This window comes from Ornithorhynchus anatinus, chromosome 12 (assembly GCF_004115215.2).
Source record: "Ornithorhynchus anatinus isolate Pmale09 chromosome 12, mOrnAna1.pri.v4, whole genome shotgun sequence".
Lineage (NCBI taxonomy): Eukaryota > Metazoa > Chordata > Mammalia > Monotremata > Ornithorhynchidae > Ornithorhynchus > Ornithorhynchus anatinus.
Window position 1 is genome coordinate 57,265,329 of NC_041739.1, and position 20,088 is coordinate 57,285,416.

Consider the following 20,088-nt stretch of genomic DNA (forward strand, 5'->3'; position numbering starts at 1 on the left):
GTGGGTAACTCTCGGTGATCTGGAGGGCTAATAAAGTTCAATCAGTCCTGCTTTTCTTTTGGCCGCACGCCAGAGTGAGGGAGACGCGGCCGACATTTTTCACTCGACGGAATCCTCTTCGACTCTTGGAGGCTCTTCTACTCCGGCCCTTCGCGTCTCAGCTTTCCATTTCATTTCCATCTCAAACTAAAACGGGTCGCTGAAGTGGTTTATTGTTGGGAGGGAAGGAAGCCTGTTCTAAACACTGGGATAGATGCGAGGTAATCTGGTTGCACACTGTCCCTGTCCCACGCGGGGCTTACAATCTAAGTAGAAGGGACAATAGGTATTGAAACCCCATTTTGCACCTGAGGAAACTGAGGCGCAGAGAAGTTCAGTGACTTGCCCAAGGTCACACAGAAGGCAATCGGCAGAGCCAGAATTGGAACCCAGGTCCTCGGACTCTCAGACCCGGCCTCTTTCCACTGGGCCGTGCTACTTCTTCTGTGTCCTAGAGTTGAACGTTTCTCAGCTGAAGCAAAGTGGTTGATTTACTTATTTATTTATTTTTACAAAGGACTCTGTGGCCAGTGACAAATTTCTTTCAAAAAAATCCCTAATTAAAGCCTGATCTACCAGGACCCATGTAGCAAGGGCCAGAGAGCAATTATGACACGAGCCCCCCATTAGCTCCTGGACAATTGATTTGCAGCTCCAAATAATTCATTATACCTAATTAGTCAGAGCAGCATGACAGAGGGGTTGATGAGGACAAGAGCATCTTTGCTCCTGTGAGACTGAAAGGTGAGGCACCGGAGTCCCCAAGGAGGGCTGAAATGTCACACTGTGGAGGAGATTCTTCTTTGCACCTGGAAAAAACCGTAGTAAAAAGTTTTTTTAAATACTCAGCAGAAGCTTCAGCTGAATGGTGTGATTTTTTTTTTTTTTTAACACTGAAACATCAAACAATCCATCAGGGGTATTTACTGAGCACTTTATGTACTAAGTGGACGGGAGAGTACAGCGCAATAAAGTTGGTAGCCATGTTCCCAGCCCACCATGAGCTTAGAAAAGAGAGGTTGGGATGGACATTTAAATATATTAGAGATATGTACCTGTTTCACTGAGGGTGGGATGGTTATCAAGCGTTTAAAGGGTAGAGACACAAGCGTCTAGTTGAAGCAGAAGGGAGTAGAGGAAATGAGAACTTAGGGAAGGCCTCTTGGAGGAGATGCGACCTTAGTAAGGCTTTGAAGTTGGGGAGTAATTTGAGGAGGGATTTGAGGAGGGATTTGAGGAAGGAGGGCGTCCCAGGCCAGAAGCAGGAGTGGAAGACGTGTCGGCGATGAGATAGACGAGATTGAGTATCATTTTCCAAATTGGTCAGACTCAAATATAATAATAATAATGTTGGTATTTGTTAAGCGCTTACTATGTGCCGAGCACTGTTCTAAGCGCTGGGGTAGACACAGGGGAATCAGGTTGTCCCACGTGGGGCTCACAGTCTTAATCCCCATTTTACAGATGAGGGAACTGAGGCACCGAGAAGTTAAGTGACTTGCCCAAAGTCACACAGGTGGCAAGTGGCAGAGCCGGGGTTCGAACCCATGACCTCTGACTCCAAAGCCCGTGCTCTTTCCAGTGAGCCACGCAAAAGGCTGCTTGAGGGAGACGCTTCAAAGAAAACACAGTCGTGCTAACAAGGGGACAATTTGGCCCTAGAGTATGGCACTTCCTTTAAAGCTATTTAACCGTTGATTGGTACGGTCTCTAAGTACGTCTGTCACTTTCACAGTATTTTGCAGCTGCCATGAGAGACCCAAGCAACTGTAGGGAAACCTATTGTGACATTCATTAAGAGCAGCAGCGTGGCCTAGTGGAAAGAGTCCGGCCCTGGGAGTCAGAAGGACCCGGCTTCTAATCCCAGGTCCGCCTCTTGCCTGCTGTGTGATCTTAGGCAAGTCACTTCACTTCTCCGGGCCTCCGTTTCCTCATTTAAAAAATGAAGATTCCGCATCCGCTCTCCCCCGCGAGCCCCATGTGAGACCGAACTGCCTCAGACCTCATTATGTTGTCTCTTCCGGTGCTCCGTTACGGTGCTCGGCACATAATAAGCTCTTAAAGAATACCACGATTATGACTTTTACCGGCACAATTTGTCAGTAAATAGTGGTTTCCCTCAGAAAGTCCCGGGTCCTAATTGATGACGATGGTGCTGATAACATGGTCTCTCGGTTAGAGTGCGGGTCTGGGAGCCAGAGGACCTGGGTTCTCATCCTGGCTCCACCGGTGGTCTGCTGTGTGACCTTGGACAAGTCACTTCTCTCCACCTCAGATCCCTCCTCTGCAAAACAGAGATTCAATACCTGTTCTCCTTCAGACGATAAGCCTCATGTGGGATCTGATCATCTTTTATCGACCCCGGGGCACGGTAAAGGGCTTGGCACTTAGTAAGCACTTAATAAATTCCACAACGATAAGTATTCTTTCACATATTCCACATTTGCATTTTGTCACCGCACCCACGGCTTCAGCTGTCTCGCCCTGTCTCCAGTGGGCACGGGAGCGAGTGAGGAAGGTTCATTTGGGAAATCACATAGTCACAACCTCTTGTTATTTTCGCTCCTCTTTCTTGCCGTCACAATTAAGAATTCACACTGTTCTCTCCCAGGGATTTTGAAAGCTTGAATAATAATAAAAAAAAAACCTTATTAAGGATCTGACTTCTGTTTGGATGGTGAACTCTCTGTAATAGAATCTGTGCAGTTTGTTTCAACTTGTGGAAACGACCGAGTGGCTTGTTTCATGTAAACTCCTGGGAAAAAGCGGGGCCTCTCGAACAAGATTGAAGTTGGAAGATTGACGGAAACTGGGAGTTATTTAGGATCAGGTTTAAGGGGTGTGAAATCACGGTGAGATTCCAGGAGAACAGGGTACTGCCTTATCTCTGTGTTGAAGTTATCTTGTCTCCAATCACCGTCACCACCTCTCAGAGAAATGAGACATTATTAGAATCGGACCCTTTCCCCGGTGATTTATAATGGGCACCTACGAGTACTGGGCACCTTTGATCCGCCATTTTCATTTGGATAGAGTACGGGCCTGGGAGTCAGAAGGACCTGGGTTCTAATCCCGGCTGCGGCACGTGACTGCTGTGTGACCTCGGGCAAGATGCTTAACTTCCCTGGGCCTCAGTCTCCTCATCTGCAAAATGAGATAATCATAATGGATCACCCTAACTCCCAAAGATGTTGGGAGGCTAAAATGAGAGCTTTGATGCGAAAGTGCTTTGGATGAAAAAAAAAGCTCTACAAAATACCAGGTAGCGGTGGAGGTTGTCCATCGTGATGAATCTTATCGTTACCATCATGCGACCGTGAGGGTGCTTTTATGGTTTTCTTTATTAATAGTCATTTGTAAAGTGCTTACTCTGCGTAAGGCACCGTACTACGTGCTGGGTTAAACAGCAGCTAATCAGATTGGACCCAGTCCACGTCCCACATGGGGCTCACCGTCTTAACCCCCATTTTACAGATGAGGTAAGTGAGGCACAGGAAAGTTAAAAGTGACTTGACCAGGGTCACATAGCAGACAAGTGGCAGGATTAGAACCCACGTCCTTCTGACTCCCTGGCCCTTGTTCTTTCCACTGGGTCACGCTGCTTCTCAGGGATCTGTGGAAGGGAGCCCCGCGCAGACTATTTGCGACAAGACGTCTCCTTCCCCCTCTGAAAATGGATAAGATAAAATGACAGGATAAAATCCCCACTCTCCTTACCCCTCAGCTGGTTCTCCCCTTGTGGGACAGAGGCTGTGTCTTCTCTGCTTATCTTCTTTCTATCCCAGTGTTTACCACATTGCTTTGGCATATAATAAGTACTTAATAAACACCACTAAAATAAGCCATTTTCTAGCTATGTAATTGGCAAATTGTTCTCCACAGACTTTAAGGGCCCAGGTAGCCACCATCTCTATAAGCCCAATTCTCCTAAAGTTTAAAGATGGGGCTGTTGGATGGTTCTTTGGATAACAAGCGACCCACCGTCCTTTACAACATGGTGTCAGGGAGCGTCACGGCGTAGTGGACAGAGCCCGGGCCCGGGAGTCAGAAGGTCTTGGTTTCTAATCCTGGCTCCGCCACTTGTCTGCTCTGTGACCTTGGTCAAGTCACTTAACTTCTCTGTGCCTCAGTTCCTTCATCTGGAAAATGAGGATTAAGACTGTGAGCCCCACATGGGTCAACCTGATGACTTCATCTCTACCCCAGCACTTAGAACGGTGTTCGGCACATAATTAGCGCTTAACAAATAGCATGATTGTTATAACTTGCCACAATTTTTGGTGAAAGAACGTTGGGCTGGAGGATCCAACGGTTGACTCTGTTAATAGCATTTCCTGTGTTGTGATTTTTGGCGGTAGGCATGTTTGAAATCTACCACTGGGTTCTGGGTTGGGACTCTGAAACTAGAGAAGCAGCGTGGCTCAGTGGAAAGAGCCCGGGTTTGGGAGTCAGAGGTCGTAGGTTCGAATCCCGGCTCTGCCACTTGTCAGCTGTGTGACTGTGGGCAAGTCAACTTCTCTGTGCCTCAGTTCCCTCATCTGTATAATAGGGATGAAGACTGTGAGCCTCACGTGGGACAACCTGTTTACCCTGTATCCACCCCAGTGCTTAGAAAAGTGCTTGGCACATAGTAAGCGCTTAATAAATGCCAACTTTATTATTATTATACTCTACTACATGACAATCTGTTGCCCAGAAGGAGTTAATGTAAGTTCCAAAAGTGTCTACTCCCACCTGGAGGACAGAGACCCTCCCCGGGTTTAAAAATGTTCAATCAATCAATAGTATTCATTAATGTTGGTATTTGTTAAGTGCTTACTATGTGCAGAGGACTGTTCTAAGCGCTGTGGTAGACACAGGGGAGAACATACCATGCTTTGAGCACATACCGTGTGCAGGGCTATGAACACCACACTTACGTAAATATCCACAATTGATTTAGTTATATTAATGTCTGACTTCCCCCTCTAGACTGTAAATTAGAAGAGAAGCAGGATGGCTCAGTGGAAAGAGCCCGGGATTGGGAGTCAGAGGTCATGGGTTCTAATGCCGGCTCTGCCACTCGTCAGCTGTGTGACTGTGGGCAAGTCAATAAACTTCTCTGTGCCTCAGTTACCTCATCTGTAAAATGGGGATTAAAACTGTGAGCCCCACGTGGGACAACCTGATGACCCTGTATCTCCCCCAGCACTTAAAACAGTGCTCTGCACATAGTAAGTGCTTAACAAATACCAACATTATTAATTATTATTATTATTATTATTAAGTTCACTGTGGGCGGGGACTATAATAATAATAAAATGATGGTATTTGTTAAACACTATGTGCTGGGGTAGATTCAAGGAAATCAGGTTGCCCCACGAGGGGCTCACGGTCTTAATCCCCATTTTCCAGATGAGGTAACTGAGGTACAGAGAAGTGAAGTGACTTTCCCAAAGTCACACAGCTGATAAGGGGCAGAATTGGGATTAGAACCCCTGACCTCTGACTCCCAAGCCAGTGCTCTTTCCACTAAGCCACCATGTCTACCAACTCTGTTATACCGTGTTCTCCCAAGCGTTTAGTACGGTGCTCTGCACACAGTGAGCGCTCAGTAAATACGATGGATTGATTTACTTGCACAGTAACCTAACAACTAGGAAGCAAAGTTTCTTCCCTTTGTGTTTGACCATATCATCCTGGAAATTGAGTGTACAGTACAATTTCCTAGCGATTGAGTATTCAGAAGACTTGGGAAGAGACTTTGCTTTTTAATCGTTGAGAAATCAAGAGAAGAATCCGTTAAGAATTATGAAGAAAAGCAGCATGGGCTAGTGGCTAGAGAACGGACCCGGGAATCAGAAGGACCTGGGTTCTACTCCCGGCTCTGCCACTTGTTTGATGTGTGACCTCGGGCAAGTCATTTCCCCTCTCCGGGCCTCAGTTACCTCATCTGCTAAACGGGGATTAGGACTGCAAGCCGCATGTGGGACTGGACTGTGTCCAACCTGACTGGTTTTTATCTACCCCAGTGCTCAGTACAGTGTCTGGCATGTAGTAAGTGCTTAACAAAGAGCAATGTGCTAAGAATTTTTGGATATCAATATTAGCTGCGCCGGTTTGGGGATCTGTGTGTTCATTTATGTTGTTTGGGCATTTAAAAGGGAATAGAGCCGAATAAATGAGTCGGAAAGACACTCTCGCGGCCTCGAGTAATCACAGTATCTGTCACAGTGTTTCTTAAGGATGAAGCAGGATGACTAGAGTGATGAGTTTTAAATTTAGTTGTATAGTCTGTGATTTTACATTTCTGTCATTAGAAGTACTCTAGATTGCTGTCTCTCTCTCTCTCTCTCTCTCCACCCGTTTCAATTTTGGGTTAGAACTAGAATATCCCCAGAGAATTCTAAAACCCCAGCCCCATCGTGCCAGAAGCTGCTAACGATGGATGACGATGGAGTCGCTGATACAAGGAGTCGGTTCTTCAAAGAGCAGAGCCGGGCAGTTTGGCCACCGGAGAATTTTTCCCGTCGGTTTCCCGGGTGTTTCCGTGATATATCTGCTGAGTCTGCCAAGCCGCAAGAGAATCTCGGAGTCACCTGCTCCTCAGATCAGAAGGTGATTGTGGCTTTGGGTAGCTACTAAGCAGCCACAACACTGCCTGGTCAGAAAGAGCAAGTGGACAAGCCTTTTGTGACTCGTGCGACCTTGCGCTTCATCCAGAGATAGGTTCCAGTGGGAAATGAAGCTGGTGGACCCAAGTTGCCCTGGATTGCTTCAGGTGAGATGCGAAGACGATTTTGGATCCTACGACTGAATCTTCCTCAAGCGTGGAGTTCAGTGTCACTGCCTTCAGCCAAATCTCCTGCTCTTCCTCACTCTTGAGGCCATAAGAGTGAACTGCTGTGTGACCTTGGGCTGGTCACTTCACCTCTCTGGGTCACAATTTCCTCATCTGCGAAACGGGAATAAAACACCCACTCTCTCTCCTTCTTAGACCGAGAGACCCGGTTGGAACAGAGACTGTGTCCTCTCTTTTTCCCTTGAATCCATCTCAGGGCTTTCAATCCCTGTAACCGCTTAATATATGCCATAATCAATCAATCAATGGTATTTGTTGAGCGTTTACGGGGTGCAGAGCACTGTACTAAGCACTTGGGAGAGTACGAAAGTGATTACGAAACACTACTGGAATCATTTTGAGAAACGTGATGGCGCTGTAGAGAGAGTACGATGTCCTCCCAAAATACAGAGCGACGGATGTTAAGCAGTTCTGTTGCCCTGTCGTTTTTCTCTTTTCAATTCTCAAGAGCACTAAAGTTGCGGAGAAGATGCGTTGCCAAACGCTGGCAGGAAATGATCCAAATGAATACTCCAGGACGTTAGCCGGAGGAGACTGTAGCTTTCTGTTGTAGAAAATAAAATCAACAGACCCTACAGCCGCAGTGGCGGGGAAGTGAGATTTCGGGTGTGTTTGTCTGGATGTGGAGTGAGAAATAACGTGAGAGAGAGAGAGAGAGGTAGAGGTTGGCGGGGACTATCGGTCCTCTACTTTAGAAGCTGACTTGTAAAATAAAACGGCCCAACAAAAGATAAACTTTTCAAGAGCACCAGGAAGAGGAAACTATTGTTAAAATGGCCTTCTTGGCCACACCTCGACCCGTGGAGAAGCTCTCATCATCAGGTTTGCCGATAAAAGCCGATTCTTTGCCCCCTCCGCTCTAACCTTGCGTGGCACCGATGATCGGGAAAGTGCACTGCTTATACAAATTTCCTCGATTAGCTGTTCCAGGCTACTAAAGGAGGTGTTCATCACGAGTTTTGCAATTCCTCCCTGCTGAAAGTGAAAGTTGAGGGATATGGAGGAAGCACAAAGTCTTTATCTTCAGGAAGACACGTTAGTGTGTGTGGTAAAAAAGACACCTTGGGTCCGTAATTCCTGTGTGGGGGAGATAGGGTTGTCTAGTGGGCCTGGGAGTCAGAAGGATCTGGGTTCTAATCCCGGCTCCACCACTCATCTGCTGTGGGACCTTGGGCCATTCACTTGTACTTCTCTGGGCCTCAGTTACCTCATCTGTAAAATGGGGATTAAGACTGTGAGCCCCATGTGGGACAGGGACTGTCTCCACCCTGATTAGTTTGTATCTACCCCAGTGTTTAGGACAGAGCTTGACACCTAGTAAGTGCTAAACAAACACTACCATTATTATTATTATTACTAATAAGATCTACGTTCTATTTCATATTTAGGCCGCTTTAGCTTACCTCCTTGGCCCCTTAACCGCATCTTTAAATAGAGCAAAATCATTTACTAGCCCGCATCATCTAGAATGCATTTGTAAAAATTTTACTGCACAGTTTGCAATAAGATCATAATTCAATTCACTGGAGTCAAATGGGGTGCTGATCTAAGTCAAAATCCCTTCCGCGGGGACCCTGAGGCAGGACGGTAGCTGTTAGACTGCAGATTCAGGAGTTCCTTAGGTTTAATACCGCCGGCTTTTCTGAGAAATATCGGACTTCAGCTCTTCTGCTTATTTACAAGGAGGATTCAGTAGGGAAGGCTTGAAAATATCGTTTCGTTTTCCCCTTTAAGTGTGATCCCAGATGATCTAAGTCTTCAAAAAATGTCTAATCTGCAGGGACAGCAAAATGGCTCATGTGGATTTCTTCTGGAGACGTGATTCGAGATTCAGGCCCGGTTAAGCTTTCCTGCACGAAGTGTCTTGTTTGTGTTTGTCTTCCGGGACCCCGGAGAATGAAATGATCCTTGTATGATTAAAAGAATTGCCCCAACTGACAGCCGATTTTCAGTTTTTAAGAGGAGGGAGTTACAGAAATCGAGATGTCGTCCTTGTCTCCTTTCTTAACAAATATGTATTATGGAGAAAGAGGCCCTCCAAATCCTTTTGAGGTTAGTCTTGGCCTAAAATAATAAAATCAAGATTTCCTTCCCAATAGGGAGGTTTTTTGATTTTTTTTAAGATGGTATTTGTTAAGCTCTTATTATGTGTCAGACACTGTACTAAGCACTGGGGTAGCTACAAGCCATTCGGGTCAGACACGGTCGCCGTTCCACATAGGACTCACCTTCTCAATCCCCGTTTGGCAGATGAGGTGACTGAGGCCCAGAGAAGTGAAGTGACTTGTCCAAGGTCCAACAGCAGAGAGCTGGGATTTGAACTCAGGTCCTCTGACTCCCAGGCCCCTTGCTCTTTCCGCGAGACCGTGCTGCTTCTCAGGTGAACTCTGCGAACTCACCTGTTTTCCCTTTATTCAGTTGGCACCTAATGCGATGACTCTCTTCTGACCTAAAACGAACTCATTTGCCGTCTTAATTAGTACCGCCGTTTAGCCGGGTGAAAGCACGTTTCAGATGGTAAGAAGAAAGTTAAGATGATGACGGCGATGGGACGGCTTTCTCTGACCGAAGGTTAGGACTCTTTAGAATGGGAAGGTGGAGGGGGAGAGAGGTCGTGAGAAAAGTCGATGAAGTCATAAACAGTGAAGATGGAACAAAGGATTAATGAATCACAAAAACGGCTCACAAATTGTTCCATAGGACGCTACCCACTATTTATATTTCTCTTTTATTTCACGATAAAGATTTCTTAAATTTGGTGGCCAAGGCCATATGATTCCAAATTCAAATCTCTCTCCCTTTATTCGTACACTTGTAACTTGGAGGGAGCCAGTGCGTGGACTGGACGGTATGTGAGAACTGATGAAAATGTACATCACTCATCAATCAACCAGTGGTGTTCACTGAGCGCTGACTGTGTGCAGCACACCGTACTAAGTGCTCCGGAGAGTCCAGTACAAGAGTTGTTCGGCTTTCTCCGCTCACGACGAGCTTACAAGTCTAAATAAATTACAGATACGTACTTAATGCTGTGGGCCTGGGGGGATGGGGTCAATAGCAAATACCCAAGGGCTTAGGCCCAAGTGCCAGGATGATGTAGAAGGGGGCCAATCTTGATTGAAATGGCGTGAGACTGTAGCTAGATTGTAAACTTGTTGTGGGCAGGGAATCTCACTCTTCATTGTTGTGTTGTACTTTCTCAGGCACTTAGTACAGTGTTCTGCACACGGTAAGCACTCGATAAATACGATTGAATGAATGAATGAGAGCAGCCGACCCGTAGAGACAACTCACTAGACACCCTGGTGGAGGGTGCACGGGGCAGGGAGGCAGAAGATCTGGGTTCTAATCCCGGCTCTGCCATTTGCCTGGGGAGCGTCAAGTCACTTCTCTTATGCCTCAGTTTCACACTCTGTACAATGAACATAAGATCCGTGCCTCTCCCTCTTTCTTAATGGTATTTATTGAGCGCTTACTTTGTGCAGAGCACTGAACTAAGCTCTTGGGAAAGTACAGTGCAATAGTAAGTAGACACATTCCCTGCCCACAGCGAGCTTACCGTCTGGAGAGGGAGGAGACAGACATTAATATAAATGAATAAATTACAGATATGTACGTGTGTTCTACCCATATGCTGGACTATCATTTCACTGATAAACTATGGATACTCATGTCAAGTGATACTCGGGCAGAAATTCAACCAGTAGAGAATGGCCGTGGATGTATCGTAACGCGGGACGTGGAGAATCAGGGTTTCATTTAAGTTCCGCAGGGACCGAAGCGCGATGCCGAGTGGGCCTTAGAGGAGCAGTAGAAAGCGGAAGCCGGTTGAAGAGGATCTCATCGAGCCAGCTAGATTCTGCGATTCGAATGTGGTGATTGGGGCTGATTTTCATTTTAATTGGCCTACTTTGTTTTTGATTTCCCTAAATATTTCCCACACATCATTTTCTGCCAGAAGCAGTCTCGTCGAATCCTTACCCTCCTAAGCCAGCCCCTGGAGCGACAACCCCGGCATTTGGCAAATTAGAGCGTTTAGACTTTCTCTAGTTCAAAGACACAAGGAGGAAGCTCATTATCTGTCCCGAGAAGCTTTTCTGGAAGACTTGGCCAGTAGAATCCCATCGGGGGTGTCGATTTCTTCTCTGCGGCTTCTGGCACTTCTAACTCACCGGTGACATCAAAGAAGGGCTTCTCGCTCTGTGAAAACGGACTGAATGATAATCAGTGATGATGATGACAATGGCGGTGTCTGTGAAGCTCTTTCTATGTGCCGAGCACCGTTCTAAGAGCTGGGGTAGCCTCAAGGTGACCGATTTGGACACAGTCCCTGTGCTGGATGGGGCTCACAGTCGAGGTACGAAGGAGTAGGATTCAATCCCCATTTTACAGACTCCGAGTCGTGGCAAAGTGAAGTGACCCGCCCAAGGTCACACGGCGGACAAGTGGCGGACAGGATTGGAACTCAGGTCCTCTGACTCCCAGCCCGATGCTCTTTCCTCTGGCTTTGGGCTGTTAAGACCGGTCAGATCGGTTCTTCCGTTGGGTTGGATGAGCTTCGGGTTTCCGTGGCGGGAGGGGTTTCAGACGACGCAGAACACCGGATGAAATCGTGCTATATACTTCTTATCCCTTGGGATTCCGTTGCTTTCCTTATCATGTAGGACTCAAGGAGTCCAGTTTTTGTTTTGGGTAGTATTCGTTAAGCACCTACTATGTGCTAAGTACCGTGCTAAGGACTGGGAAAGGTACACTCATTTCAGGTTGGACACCATCCCTATTCAACCCAATATTTTTCCCATTTCAGCCTATCCTGAAGATGCCACGGGCAGGCTTTGATAAAGCTCTGTTGGACTTGAATTTTATGTTTGAACAATAATAATGATGACTATTAGATTAATGATAATAATGATAGTATTCGTTAAGGGTTTACTATGTACCAAGCACTGTACTAAGCACTGGGCTGGATAGTAGATAATCAGTCTGTCCCATAGGAAGCCTCCCAGTCTAAAGGGGAGGGAGAACAGATATTGAATCTCTAGTTCACGTGAAGCAGCGTGGCTCAGTGGAAAGCGCGCGGGCTTGGGAGTCAGAGGTCGTGGGTTCGAAATAAGCAGAAAGATGGCCAATATCAATAAAAGGGCTTCTTCGGGATGATGCTCACGTTGACATGAATATTGGTCATCATTAGAGAACCTAGGTTGGGAAGCAGCGTGGCTCAGTGGAAAGAGCGCGGGCCTGGGAGTCCGAGGTCATGGGTTCGAATGCCGGCTCTGCCACTTGTCAGCTGTGTGACTGTGGGCGAGTCACTTCACTTCTCTGTGCCCCAGTTACCTCATCTGTAAAATGGGGATTAGCTGTGAGCCTCACGCGGGGCAACCTGATTATCCTGTATCTCCCCCAGCGCTTAGAACAGTGCTCTGCACATAGTAAGCGCATAACAAATACCAACATTATTAGTTTGTCAATGAGGATGCTGAGCCCCAGAGAATCAAAGTGACTTGACCAAGGTAACACACCAGGCATGGGGTGCATCTGGGATTAGAACCAAGGTCGTCTTGGTCCCAGGATCGAGGTGAAACCACTAAGCGACGCCACATCCCAGGCAGTGGAATAATAATAATAATAATAATAATAATGTTGGTTTTTTGTTAAGTGCTTACTATGTGTAGAGCACCGTTCTAAGCGCTGGGGGAGATACAGGGTAATCAGGTTGTCCCACGTGAGGCTCACAGTCTTCATCTCCATTTTACAGATGAGGTCACTGAGGCCCAGAGAAGTTAAGTGCCTTGCCCACAGCCAAGAGCTGACAGGTGGCAGAGTTGGAATTCGAACCCACGACCTCTGACTCCGTGCTCTTTCCACTGAGCCACGCTGCTCCCAAAATACTCCCCGCTCCTCAAGGAGCTTCTTACATTTTAACCAGGAAGCAGTGTGGCCTGGCGGACCCAGCGCGTGCGTAGGAGTCGGGGGACCCGAGTTCTAATTTCGGCTCGTCTGTTTGCCTACTGGGTTAGCTTATACTTTTCTGTGCCTCGGTTATCTCATCTGTGAAACGGGATTAATACCGTGAGCCCCGTGTTGGACCCGGACCGCGCCCAGCCCGTTTAGCTTCTACCGACCCCAGTGCTTAGTACAGTGCCTAGCACGTTGCAAGTGCTTGACAAATATCATAAATAAATAGTGGAAAGAGTACACGGCGCGACAAGATCCAGGTTCTCGTTCCGCCCCTTGTCTGCTGTGTCACCTTGGGTCTGTCACGTAGCTTCACCGCACCTCAGTCTCCTCATCTGGAAAATGGTTATAAAATCCCTGTTCACCCTCCTTCTTCGACGGCGAGCCCGTAAGACCGGGGACGGTAACTGATGTTCTTGTATCTGCTCCAGTGCTTAACTCAGGGCCTGGCAAATAGTAATCGCCTAATAAATGCCAAGATCATTAAGGGAGGCAGACACCAAATGATTTAGAGATAGGAAGAGGAGCTTAAATCGATAGGTGTTACAAAATGCAGTAGAGGTTTTCGGAGGGAGAGTTTCTGTGCTGATTAATTTCCGGTTCCTGCCCAGGACGATCCAAGCCATTTCTCTCATGATTCAGGCCCAAGATCGGCACTCGGTCTTGAGACAAACACTCTCCCCACCTCGTTTGGAAAGCTCCCTCTCCCGAGAGCAGCGTGGCCCAGTGGATAGAGCACGGGGCTGGGAGTCAGAAGGACCCGGGTTCCAATCAGAGGTCATGGGTTCGAATCCCGGCTCTGCCACCTGTCAGCCGTGTGACCGTGGGCAAGTCACTTCACTTTTCTGTGCCTCAGTGACCTCATCTGTAAAATGAGGATTAACTGTGAGCCTCGCGTGGGGCAACCTGATTACCCTGTACCTACCCCAGCGCTTAGAGCAGTGCTCCGCACACAGTAAGCGCTTAACAGATACCAACATTATTATTATTATCTCCACTCCAGCTTGTCCACTGAGTGACCACGGGCCAGTCACTTCACTCCTCTGGGCTTCAGCTGCCTCATCTGAAAATGTGGTTAAATGCTATGAACCCTATGTGGGACATGAACCGTGGCCTCCTGCCCCTCCCCGCTCCAGTCCCTACTTCGCTCGGATCGTTTCTCTACAGAATCGTTCAGGACGTGTCACCCCACTCTTCAAAAAACTCCAATAGTTGTCCATCAGCCTCCGCATCAAACAAAAACTCCTCATTATTGACTTCGAAGTACTCAATCGTCACCCTCCTACCTCACCGCGCTACTTTCCTTCTACGACCCAGCACCTACTACTTGGCTCCTCTAACGCCGACCTTCTCGCTGCGTCTCCATCCCGCCTGCCTCAGCCACCAACCCCTCGCCCACGACCTGCCTCTGGCCTGGAACACCCTCCCTCCTCAAATCCGGCAGACAGTGACTCTCCCCCGCCTTCAAAGCCCTACTGAAGGGCCCATCTCCTCGAGGACGCCTTCCCTAAACCCCCCCTTTCCTCTTCTCCCACTCCCTTCTGCATCGCCCTCGCTTGCTCCCTTTGTTCTTCCCTCCTCCGGGCCCCACACCGCTTCTGTCCATTTCCGTCATTTATTTATTTATATTAATGTCTGCCTCCCCTTCTAAAACTAAAAGCTCGTTGTGGGCAGGGAGTGGGTCTGTTTACCGTTGTATTGTACCCTCCCAAGAGGTTGGTACCATGCTCTGCATACAGTAAGCGCTCAATACGATTGAATGAATGAATGCAAGTAGCGCTTAAGAAGTACCATTAGAAAAAAAAAAAAAGGCGGGCAGGCCAGGTCCTCCACTTTGGGGATATTCTCCGGGTTTCGGGGTTCATCTGGACGTCCGTATGAGGTCGTTAAATCACACCGCACGCACACACCCGGTGACGCAGAGGCATCGCCGAGGCAACAGTGCTCGGCACGTAGTAAGCCCTTAACGAATGCCATGAGTATTATTATCGTTTGCTATGGAAGGAGGGCAGTCTATTTTCTCCCTGTCCTAGAATGACCAGGGGTCCGAATCCTGCCCTGCCCCGGTCTTGGCTTTGCTTTGGCGGGGATTCTTTCTCTTTATGGGATTCAGGCGTCGGGGTGTTCCCTGCAGGAAGCAGCTTGTATGTCCTCTGGGTAACTAACGCAGGGAGCAGTAGAAGCGGGAGGACCTGGCGGGGGGAAAGCCACGGAAGCCAAGGCCAATTCCGGGGGACGGAGAGAATTTCCGCAGGCGTAATGCCTTGCGGAAGCTATTTGTAAGGTTGGCAGAGGGCCCTTACCCGTGGTACTTCCCCATCAAATTACCCAAACATGCACACAGAAGGGAGGACACACAACGAATCTCCCTCCTCACCATCTGGCCCCAAATCCTGCTGTTTACATTTGTGCACACGTTTCCCCCCCACACACCCCTCCTTTTCCCCTCCTCCATCCCTCCGTCTCCCTTTGTATCTCTCGATGGGCATTCTTCACGGAAATAATAATAATAATAAATAATGATGGCATTTGTTAAGCGCTTACTGTATGCAAAGCGCTGTTCTAAGCGCTGGGGGGGGGGGGGATACAAGGTGATCAGGTTGTCCCACACGTGGGGCTCACAGTCTTAATCCCCATTTGACAGATGAGAGAACTGAGGAACAGAGAAGTTAAGTGACTCGCCCAAAGTCACACAGCTAGCAAGCGGCGGAGCTGGGATTAGAACCCGTGACCTCCGACTCCCAAGCCCGGGCTCTTTCCACTGAGCCACACTGTTTCCCTTATTTTACATCAGTAAAATAAGGGGCTTGACCTCTGGCCAGACAAGAGGAGAGCAAATCTAGGTCGATTTCGAAACTCGTCAGTAGTCTCATGGGTAGGTCTGTGAAGTTCTCCATTGCTGTCGTGGATAGATCAACGTCCCGCATTGTATTTCTCTTTGAGGCCCCTCCGAAAAGTTGGTAGGAGATTTATCTTCCCCACCTCAGATGCCCTCCGGGATCCACGAGCAAGCGGGTTTCCTGCCTGGAGGTGACTGACTCCAAGGTTTGCTTCCATTTAAAAGTCGGGGCGAACACTCGCAACATTTTATTTAGCTGCCGGATGTTTCTCTGATGACTGGAATGCCACTGAAATACTGGCAGATCAGAGACAACTGGCTGGTTGTCACTACCGGGAGGTTTTTGAAAATTGCCCCGGGAGCGCTTCAACAGTGTTTGAGGCCCAGCCTTGCCCGTGACAGCCGATAATGGAGGCCAGGACGGTGATGGTTGCCAAGAGGATTATATGGGCTGGGAAATATTGGTCCAGTAAGTATAACGAGGAGATGTGCATCAGAGTCTGAAAGAGGCTGTGGGCGAGGAGAAAGAGCAGAGGGAGAAATAAAATGTGCGTTTGGCTCCGTGATTCCGCATCCCTGACCGTGCGGTAAATATTCACACATTGCCACCAAGATCACCCCATCTGTTCGAGGAGTATCGTGACCTGGTGGAAAGAGCAGGGGCCTTGAAGTCAGCCAACGTGGCTTCTAATCCCTGCTCTTCCACTTGCCTGCTGTGTGACCTTGGGCAAGTCATTTAACTTCTCTATACCTGTGTCCTCCTCTGTCGAATGGGGATTCAATCCCTGTTCTCCCTCCTTCTTAGACTGTGAGCCTGACCCGGTGGAAAGAGCATGACGGGCCTTGAAGTCAGAGAACGTGGCTTCTAAACCCGACTCTGCCCCTTGTCAGCTGTGTGACTGTGGGCGAGTCACTTTACTTCTCTGGGCCTCAGTTCCCTCATCTGTAAAATGGGGATGAAGACTGCGAGCCTCACGTGGGACAACCTCATTCCCCCGTATCTCCCCCAGCGCTTAGAACGGTGCTCTGCACGTAGTAAGTGCTTAACAAATACCAACATTATTATTATTATGTGGGGCAGGGGCCGTGTCTGACGTGATTATGTGGACTCGACCCCAGCGCTTCGAACAGTGCTTGACACAGAGGAAGCACCTAACAAATACCACAGTCATTGTTATTAGCTCATCAGTTAGTCGATCGTAGTTATTGAGCACTTACTTTGTGCAGAGCATCCATTCATTCAATCGTATTTATTGAGCGCTTACTAAGTGCAGAGCACTGTACTGAGCTCTTGGGAGAGTACAATAGAACAGAGATGGTAGAGGTGTTCCTTGCCTACAACGAGCTTGCAGTCTAGAGGGGAAAAGTTATAATAACGTAATAATAATGTTGGCATTTGTTAAGCGCTTACTATGTGCGGAGCACTGTTCTAAGCCCTGGGGGAGATACAGGGTCATCAGGTTGTCCCACATGAGGCTCACAGTCTTCATCCCCATTTTACATTTGAGATAACTGAGGCACAGAGAAGTGAAGTGACTCGCCCACAGTCACCCAGCTGACAAGTGGCAGAGCGGGATTCGAACCCATGCCAAAGTTGGACACAGTCCGTGTCCCACCTGGGTTCGCAGCCTTAATCCCCATTTTGCAGATGAGGGAACTGAGGCACCGGGGAAGTCGAGTGACTTGCCCAAAGTCACACAGTAGACAGGTGGCCGAGTCGGCGCTAGAACCCGGGTCCTTCTGACTCCCACGTCTGTTCTCTACCCACTAGACCATGCTGTTTTTCACGCGAAGTCCTCCTGGTTTGGTGGCCAAGCAAAATCTTTGACCTTCTGACCGTCCATTTCCCAAAACTCATGACAATCCCAGGCTGGCTCCTCGAGGATAATTGTGGGGTTCGTGATTTAGCAGTCATTCATCCCATCGCATTTATTAAGCGCTTACGGGGGCGCAGAGCGCCGTACTAAGCGACTGGGTAAGAACAGGACAACGATAAGCAGTGCCAATCCCTGTCCTCGACGAGCTCACGGCAGACCCGGTGACTCAAATCCGGCAGTTCAGCTGTGAGTCTTATCCCTTGTTGCTGGGAAAAAAAAGAAAAGCCAACGCGTTCCATGAATATAATTTGTTTCAGCTCACTTCAGGTTTACTAAGATACAGTCTCTGAGCCCTGGGAATACATACCATGAGTCATATAATCATATCGTTCTGCTGAATTACTTAAGGACATTAAGAAGTATTCTCTTAGGAGACATTTCCAGGCATTTGGGGTGTTGGAAGGATTGTAAAGTACAGGGTTGTTTTCAGAGTTCAATAAGCGTGCCTGATAATTGTGGAAGCCCATGCATTAAATAAATGAGACTTGCAGCTATAACTATAAAAGATACTGCTCAGTTAGATCTTCTGAAAGATAGATGACCACTGAAGAGTGGGAACGTTCCCCGGCCCTTTCGCTTCCGACTGTCTTCCGAGTCAGCTTAGAGCCAGTCGTTGGATCGTCGGCCGTTTCAGAGGGACGGTCCCTCTTTTCTAGACCGTCTCCCCCTCTAGACTGTAAGCTTGCCGTGGGCAGGGAATGCGCCTTTTATATCCAGTGCTCCGCGCGCAGCACGTGCTCAGTAGATACGTTGACTTCCTGGGGGAGTCGATGTGCGGAGATGGACATTTTGGAAAAATGACCCGTCGCAGCAGAGTGAAGTAGCAGGCGAGAGGAGGCTGGAGGCAAGGAGGATGAAGAGGAGGCTGATACGAGAGTCGGGCCGTGATAAAACAGGCGTTTGGACCGGTGCGGTGGCCTTTTGGATGGAGAGAAAGGGAGGGAAACATTGTAGAGGAAGAACTGACGGGATTTAGCATCCGGCTGAACGCGGGTGGTTGAAAGAGAGGGAGTCGAGGATATATTGCCATGGTAATGGGATTGAAAGACGGGGAGGATGGGATGTCAACCGCGATAGGGAAGATAGACGGAGAAGATGATCTTGGAGGGAAGATGAGAAGTTTTAGAAATATCAACTTCCCATCAGAAACAATGGATGAATCTCGATCCTGAGGCGTCAGGACTGAGAACGCGCTTGGAACAGTTGATTACAAGGCCAGTGATATTAATTATGATCCTAATGATGACGGTATTTGCTAAGCGCTTACGATGTGCCGAGCACCGTTCTAAGCGCTGGGGTAGTTACAAGGTCATCAGGTTGCCCCACTTGGGGCTCACGGTCTTAGTCCCCATTTTACAGATGAGGTCACTGAGGCCCAGAGAAGTGGCTTGTCCAAAGTCTCAGAGCTGAGAAGGGGCAGAGCCGGGATTCAAACCCACGACCTCTGACTCCCAAGCCCGGGCTCTTTCCACTAAACCACGCTGCTTCTAGTATTGGCAAAATTATTAATGCTACTATTACTATGAATAATAATGGTAATTGGGCTATCCATTAAAGAATAACTGTCTTTCGTGCACCATACTAAGTTCTGGGATAGAATTGAATGTTGTATATAATAAATCATTCGTTTATATTACTGTCTGTCTCTCCCTCTGGACTGTGAGCTCGTCATGGGCAGGGAACATGCCTACCAACCATTGTCTACGGATTCTGTTGAATCGTACTCTCCCAAGCGTTTAGTACATTGCTCTGTACGAAGTAAGAGCTCAATAAATACCATGGATTGGTTAATTGATGGATTAGAAAATCATAAATCAGATACAATCCCTGTCCCTCCCAGAGCCCACATTCTAAGGACGAAGAAGAACGATAATGAATCCCCAGTTTACAGATGGAGGATCTGAGGCGTAAAGAAGTGAAGTGACTTGCCCAAAGTCACCCAACTGGTAAGTGGCATGGCCTAGTGGATAGAACACCGGCCTGGGAGTCAGAAAGACGTGGATTCTAATCCTACCTCCCTGACGTTTTTGCTGTGTGACCTTGGGCAAGTCGCCTCACTGCTCTGTGCCTCAGTCACCTCATCCGTAAAATGGGGATTAAGACCGAGAGCCCCATGTGAGATAGGGACTTTGTCCGTTGTTATTCACTTTTGTCTACTCCAAAGTTTTTTCTACTCCAAAGGTAAGCACTTAACAAATCCCCTAAAAAAAAAGAATCTGGACTGGAACCCAGATCTCCTCATTCCCAGGCTCTTTCCACTGACCACCTTCGGGCAACTCCTTAACTGGGAATTCAAGTGTCTCTAAATGACAGTCGCAGGCCCTTACGGACTGCTCAAAGACTTAGACTGTGAACCCCATGTGGGAAAAGGATTGTGTCCCACCTTATTAACTCCTATCTACCCCAGTGCTTAGAACAGGACTTAACAAACGCCATTAAAAAAACAGGGGCACGTAGATAATTGGAAAGGAAAATGGAAAGTCTCTTGGTCCCCGTTTCGGGAAGTGTAAAGAACCCCCTTTAAGGCATCTAGAATG

General features: G+C 48.0%; 1 long non-coding RNA gene and 1 other non-coding gene across 2 annotated transcripts; one reads left to right on the plus strand and one right to left on the minus strand.

Annotated features, from left to right (window-relative positions):
* Positions 1-525: 525 nt before the first annotated feature.
* Positions 526-9,420, minus strand: LOC114815672. The gene is made up of 2 exons (XR_003763475.1): positions 9,280-9,420; positions 526-848 (listed from the first exon to the last, which is right to left on the minus strand). It is a non-coding gene; the product is annotated as an uncharacterized LOC114815672 (long non-coding RNA).
* On the plus strand, positions 6,596-6,714 carry MIR383 (microRNA mir-383). Its single transcript, NR_034856.1, has one exon. It is a non-coding gene; the product is annotated as a microRNA mir-383 (primary transcript).
* Positions 9,421-20,088: the final 10,668 nt, after the last annotated feature.